Consider the following 17,206-nt stretch of genomic DNA (forward strand, 5'->3'; position numbering starts at 1 on the left):
CGTGACACTACAGACCTTCCATATATATTTCTTTGCGAGCAGAAAATAGCCTCTGTGTTCGTTCTAGTTGAATTGTTTTCCGGGGACTATTATGCTTTGCTATGTTTTATGAAGGATTCTTAATTTTAGACCATGTGATAGCAAGCACCTCCTAGTTAGATTGGTCTATTGTACTAGACGCACATTACCTTTCTCTTGATTATCACGTTGCATTTATTTATTGCATTTGTTACTCGCCCAGACCCTTGGGTGTCCCAGAAGTGAGTGGCTCTTTGATCTTGGGGACCTGGTACTTGTTTTTTGGGTGTAACGTGGTTTAGGTAAATGGGAGCATTTTCATTCAGACATTTGTAAGTGATGCACAATGTTTTAAATACGATTCTGGCTTTAATCGGTAACCAGTGGTGCGCTCCTAGTTTTGGTTGTGTTCAGATTTTCTTATTCCAAGGGCAGCCCTCAAGGCTTTATTTTGTACTAACTGCAATTTAGTTCGTAGTAGAAGTACCTAGTAAAAGTGCATTACAAAAATCAAGTCTTGATAAAATCAAGGCCCTGGCTAAGGTGATGCAATTAGTAGGGGGTCAGGAATTGGCGGCTGAGGGAGATACATTTTGAGATGTATAAAGTGGAGGAAGTGCGATTATTTGCTTAAATAACTCATGCTGCCTTGTAAAAGAAAGAAAGGATTAGCAGATTTGAATGCCTTAGTAAACATAGAAAAATAAATCTTACTTGGTTTAGGAGATGAAGCAAACATTTTAATTTGAGAGCAGAAGCTTTCTTTTTAGTAGCAATCCACCACTGTATGGTCACTCAACCATGGTACTTGCACGATAAATATCAGATTATAGTGTTATCAGTTGTCTAAAGTAACTTGATCTTGATTTGGACCAACAATAACCACTACTTCCAGTAGTACTGTCACACTTTTATTAGTACTACTGTCGAAAGTTTCCTTATGAGAAAAACTGCCTGTAATGCTACGCCTGTTGCCGTTATTAGTAATGCCATTATTATTCCTACTGGTGCTATTGATATTGGGTTTTAGTACTACTATTGCCAATCTTACTATCGGTGGTAACACTACTACCACCAGTAGTTGGAGTTCTAGTGGTTGGACTAGTGACCGTACTACACGTACAACCATTGGTAGCATTACTGCCAGTAGTACTATTGCTGATATCTGTTGCAGCATAAGTGCCAATATCATTGGTAGCACTACTGCCAGTATGAACATCAGGAGCTTCAAAAGTATTGCAGTGGTAATCCTGATAGCAGTACTAATTGAAGTATGAATACTTTCATTACTCGTAGTGCTGATATATAAATCTGATAATGGTTCATCTGCTACTAGTGGCAATGGTAAAGGTTTGACTGGTTGTAGGAAGCTTTGTAAGGCACTTGGGCCGAGATTAGGTAGCCAGATAACTGCAAATTAGAGATTGGAGTGGTATTGTACTATCAATCCCATCGTCCCACTCAAATCGCCTTTTTCCAGCATGGGATCTGGTATGGATTCACATGTTCATGAATGTTCCCTGTTGTCATCCTGGGAATCCTCAGTAAAACAAAAGTTTCACTTTTGTTTACAAACGGTCTTTCTCCTATAAACCAATCTCTGAGCTCTGGTTCATACTCTTTCCCCGCCTCCCCCCAGCCAATGACTGCGCTCTCCCTAAACCCCTTCGCAGGCAGCTATCTTCAGATTTTTACCACACCTCCAAATGTTGGGAGTCCTTGTGTTTCCCTCTTGAGCTTTCTAGGTTTTTGCCCTGTTTATCTATTTTTGTGCCATTGAGTCTGTGTTCTCTGCCGTTTCTTCCGACTAACGGGGATCAGTTATTTTGGTATCTTTCATCGCCCCTCATTTCCGGAATCATCGAGTGTTTCTTCTTCGAAGTTTCCAGAAGCCATCGGGCATACACCGAATGCTAGACCATGTCTGAAGGATAGAGCCTCCTTCAAGCTCTGTACCAGCTGTAGTTTGCAGAATGTTTTCATGGAGGACAAGCATTCAGTGTTTTTTTTTTTGTCTTTCCGACGCACAAGGAGGATGATTGCGCGATCTGTTGTGGCTTTACCAAGCGCACTATGAAGGATCGGCACATTAGACTGGCGGCATGGCTCAAAGCCAGGGCCCCTGCCCAGTGTGGTTCACAGGGGCATGGCTCATCTGGATCCAGCCAGCCAGAGTGGGCTTCTAAGTCCTTTGAGGGCACTCCATCCGTGAGGGCCCAAGACCGGGTTAAGCACCACGAGTCTGGTTCAGTCAGGGTCGCTGTGCAAGCGGGTCCTGCTCTTCATCTCCAGCGGCCTCAGTCTCCAGCCATCGCTCCAGTTCTTTGTCGAAGAGAAAGTCTGCTCCTATACTGGAAGCTGCAATAGAAACCGGATAATGTCAAACAGGACAAGGTGTCCAACCTGCCCGTGAAGGCCCAGGTGATGCAGGCTAAATCGTCCATCTGTCGAGTTGGTGGCTGCCGGCCTGTTGAAGGCGACGGTCCAAGTTACTACTACGGCGGCTAGTGTGGCTCTGCCTCTGAGGCGGGAGGCTTCGGCCAAACCAGCGGAAAAGACCCCTGAAAAGAGGATGCCATCCCTTAACCCGAGACCGACCCCCTCAGGACCTAAAAAGGGATGGGGGGTGTGGAAGGACTCCAGGGCACAGATCATTCTTCCGATGTGGAGGACGAGGGTTCCGTCCACACCATCCCAGAAGACGTTGGAGACGACAACGTCTAGGAGGTGGTTACTGCCGGAGGAGGCAGCAGCGATGGATGACTGACTGAGGACCTTGGCGGGGACCACTACGTATGCGCTGGACCCAGCAAACCTAATCCCCAGGCACCTCCAGAGATGTGTTGCATGGCATTCTGTCAACCCTCCACCCGCTGGTGTCGGAGATGCAGAAGTGGATGCCACCACCGGCGACAACCCTGTTGACACCGGTGCCGCCATCACTGAGCAAAAGGAAGAGGCACCCTATGCCTCTCCATCCGCCCGTACCCTTCCCCCTTAGGGACACTGGGACGATCACAGTAATGACTGACACCGACGGCAGCACCTCTCCGCCTCCCAGGGCTTCTCCCCCAGAGGAAATGGGCTCCTTCCATTCCATGATTGCGCATGCATCAGAACTCTTCCAACTCACGCCGGAGGAGACGAAGGAGGGATTCCTCTATCGACGCCAGGAGGTGAAAAGGAAGACCATTCAGGCAGGGCCCCTCCTGGACGATGTCTAGGATGTGAGGGTCTGGCGCTGCTGAAGAGCCCTGCCTCCGCAAAAAGGGACTGGCTAGAGAAGAAATACTGGGTTCTGTTGTCTGCACCCAAGTGTCTGCGGTCACAGCCATCACCGGACTCGTGGTCTCGGCGGATGCACCAAAGTCATCCAACACTTCGTCCTTGACCTCCATTCCCCCGACGACAAGGGGTAGAAGTTGGACGCCATGGGTAGGAAGGGCTTCTACTCAGCAGCGATGACGGTCAAGGCAGCGAACGCTTAAGCAATCCTGGCCAGGTATGACCAGGCGTTCTGGTACAAGATGGCCCCAATACTGGATTTCCTCCCTGGGGACAAACTGGTTGAGGCGATGGAGATTCTCCAGGAGGGCGAGGTGGCTTCGGACCACGCTGTCACCATGGCCCTCGACATTGTAGACACTGGGTTCCGCCAGATGCGAAATGGAATTTACCTTGGTCGTCATGACTGGCTCAAAGCCACCAACTTTAGGCAAAAGGTTCAGCCTAGGGTCCTAGACATGCTGTTCGACTGAGACAATCTCTTCATAAAGGCAGTCGATGAATCTCTTCAGGCCATCAAAACCGACAGACTGCCAGTGCCCTGGGCACACTGCAACAGAACAGTCCATCCTTCCGTTCCTCCGGAGGGAAGTCGGGAAGGTCGTCTTAGGGTTTTGGCGGCGGATCGTCCCCTTACCACCAACCCTCCCATTCGATGAGCCAGGAAGCCTACAGGGGTCGCTCCAAGACCTTCGGAGGTGGCTGTCGTCGTCAAGACTCCCAAGGCGGCGCACCGGCCGCCGAGCAGGACTGAACCGACCAAGACGTTGGGCCTGCACCCCAGTGGGAGGCCTGCTGGCAGACGCTCTCACCCACAGACACACTTTGGAGTTTCAGTGAATGTGTCCGCGAATACCACTGTGGCCCGGCAGGAAAAACACCTCCCTCAGCTGCTCCTGGTGGTTCGGGCCATGTTAAAAAAAAAAAAAAAAAAAAAAAAGGGGGCCGATAGAACTGGTTCCGAAGCGACTCGGGAGGGGCTTTGGAGTTTACTCCAGATAATTCTTAGTAAGAAAGAAGCCCGGGGGCTGGAGGGCCTCTCTGGATCTACGACGATTCGACAAGTACATCCAGTCCCAAAAATTCAGGATGGTCCCGTTACAGCACATGCTCGGCCAACTGGAGGAGGGAGACTTGCTGTCGTCGTTGGATCTAGAGGATGATTACTGCCATGTCTCCATTCATGAAAAACATTGCAAGTTCCTGAGCTTTGACCTACAGGGGAAACCGTACCAGTTCAAGACTCTCCCCTTCGTCAAGATTCTGGAAGCTGACTTCAGCCCGAAGTGCATTGCACCAGTGGCGGCCCATCTGCACCTACAGGGAATATATTTGTAACCATAACTCTGACTGGCTTGTCTGGGCCAAGTCAAGGGACATCGGCGTCTATCTCACGGAGAGGACCGTCCGGCTGATGACGGATCTGGGGTTCTCTATGAACTATGCAAAGTCCTGCTTGATTCCAGCTCAGGACGCGATGTTCCTGGGGGCCAGGCTCCACACAGTATCCTGTCTGGCGGCCCCCTCGGTAGAAAGGGTAGCTGCCATTTTGGGCAAAGTGCAATGGCTGTTGGCACTGATGATTGCCACAGTGAGAACCAACAAGTCGCTGCTCTGCATGAGGTTGTCGTGTATCTACCTGATCAGGGTGTGCAGGTTGCGGATGCGACCACTCCAGGAATTCCTAGACGCCCGATGGATCCAGGTTTCCGGAAGCTTCAAAGACAGGATTGTGCTCGATGAGTTCTGTCGAGCGATAAGGTTGTAGGGTGTGCACTCCAACATTGTCAGGTGGACTTCCAGAACCCCCTGTATCAGGAGACTGTCCCGACTGACACTTCCCTGGATGTCTGTGGAGCATGCACTGGACGTCCACGCCAGAGGCCTGCGGGTCCCGGTGGAGGAGCTCCACATCAACATCCTGGCGCTGCAGGCAGTGTTTTGGGCCCTCAAGTAATTTCTTCCGTCCCTCAAGGGCAAGGTGGTGAGGGTCTTCATGGACAATACCACCATGATGTTGTACATCGGGAAGCAGGGGGGCACCAGGTCCCCAGCGCTCTTCTGAGAGGCACAGGAGCTGTGGCCACCGGCCAGATGTTCCTATTAACCTCACAGGAGTAAAGAACAGTCGCCGACTCTCAGCAGAGAGCTGTGCTCTTGCCACAAGTGGCAGCTTCTGCAGGATCAAGTGGACAACCTCTTCCTCAGGTGGGGCAGTCCTCAGATCGATCTCTTTGCAACGTCGACGAACACCAAGTGCCGGAGGTTCGCCAGCAGATTCCCCCAGCCGGGGAGCTTGGGGGGGGGGGGGTGGGGTGGGGGGATGCGATCTTTCTTGTGGGAAGGTCTGTTCCTGTACATGTTTCCTATGTTGCCATTGCTACTACAAGTCATCAGTTAACTTGGATGGTGTCTGTGCAGTATGATCCTAATCACACCAGCGTGGCCGAGGCAGATCTGGTACCTGGACCTTTTCAGCGGCACCTCCAGTCAAGCTACCAGTGGTCACGGATCTGCTTGTCGGGGAAGGAGGCGCAATCCTGCACCACAAACCAGGATCACTGAACCTGAAGCCCTGGCTCCTGCAGCACTAGAGTTTGGTGGCTACGAGCTGCCTGCGGACTGCAGGGAGGTCCTTGCTAGGGCATCGTTGACTCCTAAGTGTACTGGCACAAATGGAAGCATTTCTCGACTTGGTGCTGGTCGCAGATTAACCCTCTGAGGGTCATGGCTCCCAAGTCCTGCCGTACTTGTCGTTTGCTAAGTAGAGGCTAGCGCACGCCTCCATCAAAGTACATCTGGTGGATATCTCCCGCTACACCAGGTCTCCGGGACAGTCTTCTCTTTGGTCGCACTGTCTAGTGGAGGAGTTCATTAAAGGACTGTTCCGATTATTCCTGCCGTTGAAGGCTCCTGCCCCGGCATGGGAACTCAACATGGTGCTGTCTGGGCTCATTTGGGGGCGGGGGGGCATTCAAGCCTATGTATCAAGCACCCATCCGGTTCCTTTCTTGGAAGAATGCTTTCCTCGTGGCCATCACCTCTGCCCGGAGAGTGGGTGAGACCCAGGCCCTGTCCTGTAAGTGGCACTTTTTGACTTTCCACGAGACGAGGGCGATGCTGCGAATGCACCCCTCTTTGATGCCCAAGATTCTGTTGGAATTTCTTCTCAACGAACCCTTGGTGCTGCCAGACGCCTTAGTCGCCGGCTGAAAGGACTTTCCACTTGCTGAATGTGACTCGAGCGCTGAAGTTTTGTATCCCGTACAAAGAATTTCCGGAAGACTTCACAGCTTTTTGTGAGCTTTTTTCCCCCTGTGAACTATGGCAAGGCCTTGTGCAAGGCTTAAATCTCCAGTATCCCATTCTACCATAGCGATTGCTACAATGACGGTGTTCCCGTCTGGTGTGCTCCTACTGGACATCTGCAGGGCTGCTACGTAGAGGTTGGCCCACGCCTTCACGAAATTCTACTGCGTCGCAGGGATTCCAGAGAGGAGTCCAGCGTCTGCCAAGCAGTGCTGCATGACCTGTTTGCTTGAAGTTGTGCCTGGTGAGGAGGCAAGAGTAATTGCTTCTTCTGAGCTTTTGTGGTCGTGTATGCATGTACTGCTGTATATTCTTTATTCATGAGCCAGACCCCATGCTGGAGAAGGAACAAGTTACTTACTATTGTTCTCCAGCATGGGTCTGGCATGGATTCACATACAAACCCTCCCGCCTGCCCCTCTGCGACTCTTCTAGGTCATACTGCCACTTTATGTGCTACCAAATCTGAAGATGGCTGCCAGAAGAGTAGCTTAGAGAGAGGGCAGTCATTGGCTGGGGGCAGTATGACCCAGAGCTTAGTGATTGGTTTATAGAAGACAGTTTGTAAATGAAAGTGAAACATTTTTCTTTTACTGTGGATTCCCGGCCTGACGGGGAATATTCATGAGCATGTGAATCCATGCCAGACCCATAATGGAGAACAGGTAACTTGTTCCTTCTCTCACTTCCAGCATGCTGATCTTCACATTCTTGCAACTGCTGCACATCCTTGAGCCAAGGGATGGTGCATCCAGCCTCATGGGGCACTTCAAGGAGTCGACTCTCTGCCATCTATTTTTTCTGCTACTTATTTAATCGCGAAGATCTCCATCAGGGTTGCAACATCACTCTGAAGCAGAAGTTCTGGTGCACCCTCAAAACCTGTAAGGAGTTTAAGGCTTTCTGGAGACTGGTTAGACCTCTGTCGGGGGTTGTTTGGGGCAGTGACCAAAATACCAGCCTTTCTCTCTCAAATGACGTATTCTGCCCCTAACAGGAAAACATCCAAAGGTGAAAGTGGTGTTACCCAGTACCTGGAAGTGCTACTGCTGCTGTTCCTTTAAGCCTGCCTGTTAACCGGTACCTGGACGTGCTGCTGCTGTTCCTTTAAGCCTGCCTGGAGGCGGTGCTTGCTACCTGCTGGGAGACTACCCATAAAACCATCACATACTGCGAAAGTGGTGTTACCCGGTGTTTGCCGGTGAGGGATGGTGCCCTCACCCCTTGGTCTTGAAATATCTGGTGTATCTGAGTGTTGAGGAGCTGCACAATGATGAAAAAAAGTCAGACCATCGGGAAGTTTTGGGAGATTCAGGATACAGGATATACTAGGATACAGGTGAAGCATTGTGGAAACTTGCTTTTGTCCAAACCCAAGCTCCCCAACCCCCCTTCCGTGTCCGCCCATACAATATGCCATTCCAACACTAAAGCAACTATGCCTTCCATTTTCTGCACGTGAACTAATGGACTCTGCAGCAGCGCTAACTTCACCTAACATGAACACAGGGCTGGGACTAGAAAGAAGGCAATGTAAAATACTGGACATACCCTCTCTTGAAAACACCAGTTTGCAAGTAGTGTCTGGTGATATGGGAGGATAGGGGAGCGCCCGTGCAAATGGCTATGGGTCTGCTGATTAATTCACCAAGGAATGATAGTGGACAAGCCAATGATGGCGGGGAGGTATTTGTCGTATACGACCTGCAATCCCCTCAGCAAGGAGCTAGTAATTCACCAACAGCCGCCCCCCCCCTGTCTGACCCCCGTCATTAGGAGTGAATTTACAAAAAACGTCTGACGCTGGGGCTGTTGACTCGGATTCAAAAGCCCATGCTAACTTACCAGCAGGAGTGCCTGGCGCAAGGACCGCTGGTGATGGCGGACACGGGGGGGACCCAGAGAGGGTGGCTCCCCCGGGCCCCTCTCCGATTGGCATCAAGAGGATTCTGTTTGAGAGCTGGCGACTCGGCTTGCAGCACCAGAGAAGGGGGTGGGTTGTCCAGTTGCGCTCATCTCTGAACGGCACAGTGCTGCTGTCTAGCAAGGAGCATAGAACGCAGGGGTGTGGCTTTGGAGCTCCGGAGACCCTATCTCTGCATCAGCCCATTGTGAGGGTGCTATCTTAGGAGTGCAATGTAGATGGAACTATCGAATGGACTCGGAAGAGTGTTTTAGGCGCACAAGAAAAATTGCGTAAACCCCCAACTCCTGTTAGGCAGGTTAATGACGATTACAAAATCTCACATAGCAACCATGTGTCCTCAACCTGGGAGGACATAGAATACTGGGACGTTTTTGATGAAATCCCCCTCACGGCTGAGAGTCGGGTGTTGCAGGTGAAACTAAATACTTGTAATGGGGAAGCGAAAATTGCTGAAAAACTTGCACGCTCAGAAGTGGCTGTTAGTAGTAACATGAAGGAAGGGGAAGTGAACAGAAGGGTTTCACTGAGGAAAATAACAAACCCCAGAATTAAGCTGTAATTCTACCCCCAGACATGTTGTCTAAGCGGCCAAAAAAGACCTAAGCAATTCATTGCTAGCGGATAAACTCGTGAAAGACATTACGGCACTTACAGGTAGAATTGCTCGAAAGAAATGGCAAGGTTTATCCTTTATCAAGGACAAAATTGCAGCCCTTGATGGGGATTATAGCTTTGTGTCGGATCTTGGGGGTGTGAAAGCCAACTCCAGCCCTGGCCATATTGCACTAAATGGAAACCTGGTGGACCAACAAGTTGCTGGCCCCTTAAGGGAAGTGCTGATGGGGAAAAAAAAACACTTTTGCAAATGGAGGAACTATTAATAAAATATAGGATGGAGGTTTCAGCTCGCATCCAAAACAGTCATGGCAGCCTTAACAATATCTGTTGCTCTGTTCTTGAAATTATATGAAAATATAAATTAGTCTTTACAGGAGCTACTAGTAGTCAATCTGAAATCCAAAGAGCAGTTGTGTGATCTTGGTCGCTTCATGGAAACAGTATAACAGACTAGATAAGGAAGCGGAGCGAATGTGTGTCTCTGTGGCAAAATCGCCTAAGTGGCTTGGCAAGATGTGAGTCCAATGATAAAACGCTTCTTAAGGAGGCGGTAATAGAAGACTGCAAGTGGATGAGGAGCAGTTATAAATCTGAGAGAGCGATCCATCAAAGATCAAAGTGTGGAACCTATTACAGGGGATAGCAGTGTATATGTAGGAAATCATCACTCACCAGCAAATAAGGCTAGCCCTGCGGTTGATAACCAAAGAGTAGGGAAAAGAGTTTATCAAAAGGTGGCTCAGTACAATTGTGAAAAAGCAAGGCTAATATGCAAACTGAAGGTGGAGGAAAGCCAAATAATAAGGCACAAACTGCCAAAAACCTTGAGAAAATCACGGATAACTTGGACAAATCAAGTTTTCCGAATTTCTTTTTTTTTTTAAATTTATTTATTTATTGTTTCTGGCATCTAATTTAGCGGTGAAACCTAATGGAAGTTTGGCCCAGGATGAACCGAGAAAGGGCAAGAAACCCAGGAATCAAGTCAGAAATTGAAAGCAGAACGGATCAAGGTCCTTCCTAAGGAACATAAGGACCCCTCCAAGATTAGATGTTTGGGATGTTCTGACCCACTAGGCTCTGCCCTGCAACATCACTGTATGCTGCTTTCATCAAAAACAGAATGGCCGTCGAAAAGCCCTAGGCGCACTAAAAATCTCTAAAGTGTGCAGGGAAACCGGAAAAATAGGCTACCAAATCTACTTTAGCTGTGTCAGTGGTAGAACAGGAGACCACACTGCCAAAACCTGTCATTGGGCTGCCCACAGAGTGAAATGGAACTACCTAAAAAGGCAGTGCTTCATTGCCAGGAAAACACAGAAGTGCTCTAAAATCTGTTTTTCCTTGGCTGTTAAAATTGCAAAATAATGGTTCCCCAAACATCAGAAAAGATCCAACATCCTTGTTGGGTGTTAACCATCACCTTATTTAAGGAATTCCCATAAGCAGAATGTCAGGAGAAGCACATTTCATCACAAAAATATCCACATTCAAAAAGGTGCTTGCCTGGAAAAGTCTGTCAGATATGGGCGCAGTACTGGCACCTACCTGTGTCAAAGCTGTCATTTACTTATACTGGCAGTTTAAAACTAGTGTCTTAAAATCATATTGTAGAAAAGAGACTTGCCATCAAAAGCAATATAGGTCGCTACTATGCAATCTGTTTTGAAAAGACTGGAATTAAGAGATCTGTGTGTATATTTGTTGAAAATGTAAAGTTTATTTAGAAAAGACAATTTTAAACAAAGTGTTTTAAAGAACTGATGTTAGCCACAGAGGACTTCAAAGCAGATTCCACAGTTTGCTCCAACAAAGGGTGCCTTCCTTTTGCTCTCTGCCCAGGAACTGTCATTTAGATGTTAATGAAAGGAGGAGGGGATTTTGCTCTGCTTCTCTGGGAGAGAGATAATAGGCTTCCTGGACTGAAAGGGAATGCAAATTCGGGTGTCAGCAGAAACTAACTGCCAGCAGGAAGAGGCAAGGAGTGCTCTGGACCCAGCCAAACCTTGGGGTGGGACCCGACAGATGTGTATCTTAAACCACAAGGAAATATCTTTTTTAAAGACTCATAACGAACTGTGCAAAATGTGTAAAAATCTGTAAATTATAGGTTAACATGAAGATTTTGCTCAGTTTGAACATAGAGTTCAGAGTAGTTTCAGAGACAGGACTATAGATAATTCGATTTTGTAGCAATTGTGGTGATGCTAGAAATATGAAACTTCACAGGATTATGCCCAGGTGTCATGCGCATATATGTAGAAAAATGCGTACAGATCTGACACTGGGTAACCAACTAAAAGCGCAAAAAACTGTCAACTTTGAATCAAAGCTCTCACTGAGCTGGGACTCGGACGGATACTTGCTCTACTAAATCTGTGAGGTAATTATGTGTTAGCAAGTTGGTTATTTTGTAAATATGATTTATGTGAAAAATAGATTTACTGTACAGAAACAAAGGGGAGGCACTCCCTGGATTGTAAAATACTGCATCATCATGAAACCATGTGTTCCTTCTCAAATCAGGAGAGAGGACAGACCCTAACCAATAGGATTCCTAGTATAATTTAGCCTACCCACCCCATAGGGAAATACATAAATGGGGACAGTTTAGGACCTAGGGAGACGCACAGATTCACCCATCAACTGATTTACTGGCGAAGCGCTCTGCAGGAGAGACCCATTTCCAAGACTCCAGAATTCTGAAAGCAGAGGCCCAATTCCAAAGCTGAGCCCTTCTCAGCTGGCCTTTAAAATCTTGCAACCTGATTTTACCCCCAGACTTCCAAGGGGCACAACAAAAAACAGCCTGGCCGTGCTGTTTCTGCTTTCTTGCCAAGAACTCTTGCTAGAATCCAGAGACCCAAACCAGTAGAGCAGAGCTGTAACCTGATAGCTGCAACCCAGAACCAACCACTCCGATCCAGTCCAGAGGCCATGCAGTGTCCCGAGTGCCGTGCTGAGTGCAGAAACAGAGTGCCCTGAATCCAGTCCGATGGGCTAGCAGAATTCCAGTCAGAACCTTTGACCAGATCCTGACTGGCCTATTCCAAACCATAGTTGCATCTATAGCATAGAATTGTCCATAGCCAGTATCTTATCCTTAAGTAATCCTACCCAACCCAGTCTATCCTGTCTAGAACTGCATTGTAGAATCTCTTTTGATTTTCTTGTATCTTTCCCTCATCCATATAGTCCTTTGATAATAATAGTGATAATATTATCTTTGCGCTAATATAGTTGCTGAAGAAAGACCAGCGTCTCGGCAGATAGAAACCACCCAGAGGCATCACTGGGTTGGTGGCTGTGCTGTCGTGTAGCTTGTGGCTGCATAGACTCCCTAGTGTAAAGAAAATTCAAAGCGCATCTTTTATTTGTAAATTTTGACTTTCTGAAAAGAAACTGATCTCTACTAAAAACCTTCATAAATTCATAAATTCTGAACCCAACTCCTTCTAGTTTTCTCGCGCGTTGAAAAGTTTGCAGTGAATTGATCGTTTTCCTCACATGTAAAATAGCTATTCCTTGCATTTGACCTCTGAATTTAGTTTTCTATCTGCTAGTTATTCAATCATCATTGCTAGTGTTTACCTGAAACTATACAAAGCGGCTCCCACTAGTTTTGAATCCAATTTAGAAAATTAAATCCATTTTTCAGTGTTTTTTCCCATTCATTCAGAACCACATTCAAAAGCATTTGACCTGTTTGAATCATTCCTGTTTCTCTCTATGCTTGCTGGGGGGAATTGGGATTGAAACTGTATTTGAGTGTGTATTTCCTGAAACCTGGGTTCTCTCCGTCCATCTCTATATTGCATATTGGGGGGAATTTAGTAGTGTGTAGGGGGAAAAAGTGACATTGAATTTGACTGAACCCACACAACGTTTTATTCTGCGCTGCATGATTTTTCTTCTCCATACTCATTCTGATTAGAGATTGTTGATTGTCACATCACCCATTGGTGATCCTTGTATAAATATTAGATAGTGTGATATATATATATATATATATATATATATTGGATGAGACTGTTTTCCTACAGTCAGGATGGGAGGCACTCCCCCGTTCGACAGAGAAACACCAGGTAGCTTGTTTACTGCAGATAAAATATCTTCTTTATTATGTAGACCATGACTATAAATAAAAACCACAAAATACATGGTGCTCCATACTTAGTGGCACAAAAATGACGTGTTTCGCGGTTACCTCACCGCTTGCTCACAACAAGTGATGCACAAACACCATATTGTTAAAATACCTCATGTGACAGGAAGTTTGACATAAAATTGACATACAAGATGGACTGAGCCGGTAAATGTGAGCCTATCGGCCATATTGAAACAGATAAAATAACATGGTTTTAATGCGTAACACTCTTCACTTTCTTTGACATACACCCACTAGAATTTCAAAATGTAGATAAAATATATACAGAATTGTATAAAAAGGAACATACATAGTTCATATTATCACAAGCTTTGTAAAGTGTCTTGTGCATGCATTTCGCTCAGTGTCTAGTGCAACTCGTGCAAAATACAGCAATATTAAAGTGCATAGTGCTCATTAATTTATCAAATGCTTAATGCATCTGTTTTCTTTGTTGTCACATGTATGCTCCATATATCTCTTCTGGGTGCATTGAATCGCCATAGACTCACCCTAAACATTATCATTGAAATTCCTATGTTAGTGGCCCAATCTCTTCTATTTATGACTAACCAGTCTCTTTTTTTTTTATCAGAGGAAAATATCAAGATACCGGACAACTGTCCAAACATAGTGTATACAATGGCTAAAGTCGTTATAACTCCCTGAGCAGTGGCATTGTACAGACCGTAATGCCTGTAAATTCATATGTCTAATTAACAGAGAAGACTATCAACTTAGACATTACTGGTTCAATATAGATTAGCAAACAGTTCTGAAAACATATATATATCTTTCTATCTGTTTATATGGCAATAACACATTAATAGCCCCAAAGTTGGTGTGTTACGAACTCGCTATCAATGGAGGCTAATGTTCAAACAGCATTGGTTCATATCTGAAGAGCATACTATATCGTACAAATCTCTCTGATTTAGAAAATACGATTTTCCACTGTCAAAAGAAATTGCTGTAACAATGCCATAGTTTCTTACTTTCAAAAAAAAAACCCTGTCACATGTCTCACCTTTAAAACAACAAGATCCCCTTAAGTGTATAAAAGAGAAAAAAATGGAGACCCCAATAACTGTCCCCACACCAGGCTGCTGCCTCATCCTTATAGATACCAAATAAAAGCGAGAAACAGAGAAAGAGAAAAATTTGAATGAGTGGAGAGGCAGAGACATAGGAAGAGAGGAAATGGGAACCGAGATAGTTACCAATCTCATTGTATATATGCATGAACATTATCCATCTAGGTTAAAATTAGAAAATGAAAGATGGATTAATATAAATTGTACATGGCAAGCAGGAAGTTAAAAAGTAAAAACATTTTTTTTGTTGTTGAAAAAAAGGGGGTGGTGAACAAAATGAAAAAATGAACAAAAAATGAAGGTACCCAGAGATGAAAAGGCAAAAAAGCGGAATATGCATTCGCAAAGTCTAAAATTGCTGTCCCAAGAAGGTATACAGTTCCTCGTCCACATTATGGCCTATTGGATGTTTTGTTTCAAAGTCCAAAATACAGCAGGTTTCTTTTTTGCGGAGTCTTTTTTCTTGGTCGCCTCCTCTCGGTTCTTTATCAATTTTGTAGATGCCAAAAAAGTAAAAACTCTGCATGTTGCTTCATGATGTTCACTGGAATGTTTGGCCAATGGGTAGTTTGAGTCTTGGTTTCGAATTGCTCTTGCATGTTGCTGAATCTGTATTTTAAGCTTGCATTTAGTGCTGCCTATGTACCATTTCTGGCAGGCGCATCCTAATGCATACACAACATATTCGGTTTCACATGTGATAGTGTCCAGGATTTTAATAGTGTTGCCTAAAATCGGATGTTCATAGGTTGCACAATTTTTAGCATATTTGCAAATATTGCATTTTGTGCATTTGAAGAAACCCAATCTCTGTGTTAGCCACATTCCTTTGTTTGATGTTGCTTCATTTTTCATGAAACTTTGAACCAAGGTGTCTTTCAAGGAACAGTTGCGTCTTAAGCTTACTTCTGGGTACAGTTTCAGATTAATTGCAAGGTCTTTGTCAGCCATTAGGATCTTCCAATGTCGTCTTAGTATCTGTTTTATCTTGGATGTTTCATTGTCAAAGGTTAGAATCTTTTTCTTTCTCATTCTGTATTCTGGCTAGGGTTCGGGATCCTGTGAGAAGGCTCAATCTTTCCTGTTTCCTTGCTTTAATGTACGCTTTCTCAATAATCTTTTTCGGATAGCATTGTTCAGAAAAACCCTTTTTGCTGCGATTTTACTGTCTTGGTCGTATGCCTTCAAAGGGGAGCTGTTGCGCCAAATTCTTATAAATTCCCCATAGGGTATGCTCCAGATTAAGGTTTTTGAATGGCCACTTGTCGCATGCAAAGGTGTATTGGTTCCAGTTGGTTTCCAAATTCATAAAAGAAATCAAACTTTGCAAAACAACCTGCTTCTTGGTTCAGTGAGACCGTGGGGGGATTCAAAGAGGTGCGTGATATAAGGGTACATCATTCAGAAATAAAAACTTATAGACATAAATATATAATTAAGGGTTCCAGCTGTGCATCACACGCTAGGCATTGACCTAGGTGGAGTGCCGGGTTGAAATCACTTACAGATGAACTACAGGTTGCAAAAAAGCCCAGAAGAGAATTGCTATTAGAGCAAAATCCCAAGAGACTTCTGCCCCTGAGGTTCCCCATACGTTGAATATCAGCTCAGCAGTAGATGACTCTTTGGTCTGAGTCTTGCTCCAGCAACCTCATTGAGATCTTTGGGGGGGGGGATAACGAGGAAGAAGCTTGGGAGAGTTTGTCTCTCGGACTGGCAGGAAATTGATAACCAAGCATGTAAATCGCCTGAGGAAGTAAACAGCGATTCCTAAGCGCCTGATAGTAGGAAGCGGCCCCTGAATGAAGAAAAAGATTTCAAAGGAGATTGAGGAAAGGTGCTCTGATAATGAGGATATGAGAAAGAATGTGGAGTTTAGAAGAGAAAAAAAGCAAAGGATGTGGCGCATCGAGAACAAAACTGACTACAAATGAGAAGAAGTCCAAGCAAGTGGAAGAGGGGTCAAAAATCAGATTAAATTGAACACAAAGGAGAAGCAGCCCAGGCAAGATGTTAAGAGGCATGGTGGGCCTGATTATACCCTGCCAAAAAAGCGACGGTCTGTCTAGATGAGGCTAAAGTGGGCAATAATGAGTGTAATGTAATGCTAGAGAGAATCTCGAAGGATTCAAAAAAAGGTGCTCCTCAATCGTGAAAAGGTCATGACCCTTTTGTGGCAGATCCCTGCTTTGTGTTTTATTTCATCAGATCTTGAAATTGTGGAATTTGCCAACAAAAAGATTGGATCTGGTGATTTTGCATTTAAGGTCTGGACTGATTAAGGAATCGTTGTTAGAGATGAAGGCTAAAATCATCTTACTGGGGTATGAATTGACTGAAGTTACAGGCTATGTTAAGAACCCCGGAAAAAATTCAATTCATGCGAAGGAGAGTGGTCCATGAAAGTCATCAAAAAGAGATCAACCTAGGAGAAACCTGGTCACTAAGCAAAGTGTTGGTAAGGATCCATTTCAAGGTGTAACGGACAAAATACATGGAATGGGAGAAAAGTCAGGAACGCCTGGGGAAAAAATAAAGAGGAAAAAACGAAATCCAAAATGAAAGTTCCAGTCCCTCCTAAAGTTGCCCTACCATCAAGGGAAAAAGCTTAGGTTTACTATTGACAACTCTAGAAAACAGTTAAAAATAGCAAAAGCCATGCAGCAAAGCGTTCAAAATGAAGTTGATTGTAGCTAAAACTTTGGCCATCCATGACCAAAGAAGAAACAATGGATCAAAAAGGATAATGCTGTGAAAAATGTGCAAATTGCCTCCTGGAACACCCAAGAATTTCAAGCAAGTATGGCA

This window comes from Ambystoma mexicanum, chromosome 6p, assembly GCF_040938575.1.
Source record: "Ambystoma mexicanum isolate Mex_15411 chromosome 6p, UKY_AmexF1_1, whole genome shotgun sequence".
Classification (NCBI taxonomy): domain Eukaryota; kingdom Metazoa; phylum Chordata; class Amphibia; order Caudata; family Ambystomatidae; genus Ambystoma; species Ambystoma mexicanum.